Raw genomic sequence first — 1,606 nt, 5'->3', positions numbered from 1 at the left:
ACAGGAACGTGCTCAGTCGGTGTTGAACTGCCTGAATATATTCAAGAGCAGGACGGCGGTCCCACTGAAACAGTTCCAGAGGCTCCTGGGGCATATGGTAGCTGCAGCGGCAGTCATGCCGCTGGGACTGCTTCATATGAGACCACTTCAACACTGGCTCCATGGCCGAGTCCTGAGGTGGGCGTTGCAATGAGGCACTCACCGGGTCCAAACCACACCGGCCTGCTGCCAAACCTTCACCCCGTGGTCAGACCTTGCGTTTCTCCGGGCAGGAGTGCCCCTGGAACAGGTCTCCAGGCATGATGTGGTTTACACGGGCGCTTTCGAGGCAAACACATGCTGGTCCGAAGTTGTGTTCGATCCAGATTTGAAATTTGACAAGCAGGTTAATACTGTGGTTAAGAGCTGTTTTTTCCAGATTAGGACTCTTGCTTTATTAAAACCTATTTTGTCGATGAAAGATTTAGAAAAGGTTATTAATGCCTTTATATTGTCTCGTCTGGACTATTGTAATGTTTTGTATGTGGGGTCCTGCTGTCAGACCATTATTTCACGCTTACAACTAGTTCAGAATGCAGCAGCTAGGCTGCTTGTGAGTGCTAAGAAAAGTCAACACATCTCTCCTATCTTGGCCTCACTCAGATGGCTACCAGTGGGTTTCAGGATAAAATATAAGGTTCTGTTGTATGTGTTCAAGGCAGTGCATGGAATGCATACTCCTGCTTATGTGTCTGAGCTGATTACTTTCCGACAGTCATCTAGGTCTTTAAGAGGAACAAATAAGTTGTTTCTTACTGTCCCACAAACTCATTTAAAGCTGAAAGGGGATCAGGCCTTTGCTGTTGCAGGTCCACGGCTTTGGAATAGCCTACCAGCTGAGATCAGAGAGATTACATCCATAAATGTTTTCAAAGCTGGGGTTAAAAATTATTTCTTGTCATTAGCTTTTAAGGAGTTGAGCTAGTATCTGTGTTTTTATTTGGATTGTTTGTGTTTTAATGTATTGTATGTACCTGTATGTTGATTGTACAACACTTTGGTCTGCAGGTGTTGCAAAAGTGCAAAGTGTTTTATAAATAAAAGGAATGAATGAATGAATAATATGTACAAATTACCGGTACTATTTTTAATGTTTTCGCTCATCTAGCCTGCATTTATTTAATCAAAAATACAGAAAAAAAACCAGTAATATTCAGCAAGGATGTCAGCAAGGAAATTTATCAATTTTAAATTGATAAAAAGTGATAGTAAAGACTTACAGTTAGGTCCATATATATTTGGACATAGGCACAATTTTTTTTTATTGTTATTTTTGCTGTTAAGTTGAGAAGAAAATGCAAAGTAATTGTGTGACGAGCTAATTTTAATTAGGTAAATCAAACAGCAGAAAAAAATCATTTTACGTGAACACGATTTGTTGGAAATCTGAATCAATTTGAACATTTTCTTGCAAAGTGATTAGGCCTATATCATGTTTTGATGACTGTGTTGAATTTCATTTAGACTTTACGCAATACATTTATGTTTGCATCTCAAACATAAATTTATTAAGTAGACTGTAAGTGTATTGTTTTAGTAAATTCAGTAAAACTGCTTTTCCTTTTTT

Source organism: Sinocyclocheilus anshuiensis, unplaced genomic scaffold (genome assembly GCF_001515605.1).
Source record: "Sinocyclocheilus anshuiensis isolate Anshui unplaced genomic scaffold, SAMN03320099.WGS_v1.1 scaffold1511, whole genome shotgun sequence".
Taxonomy (NCBI): Eukaryota; Metazoa; Chordata; class Actinopteri; order Cypriniformes; family Cyprinidae; genus Sinocyclocheilus; species Sinocyclocheilus anshuiensis.
This window is presented reverse-complemented; position numbering follows the sequence as displayed.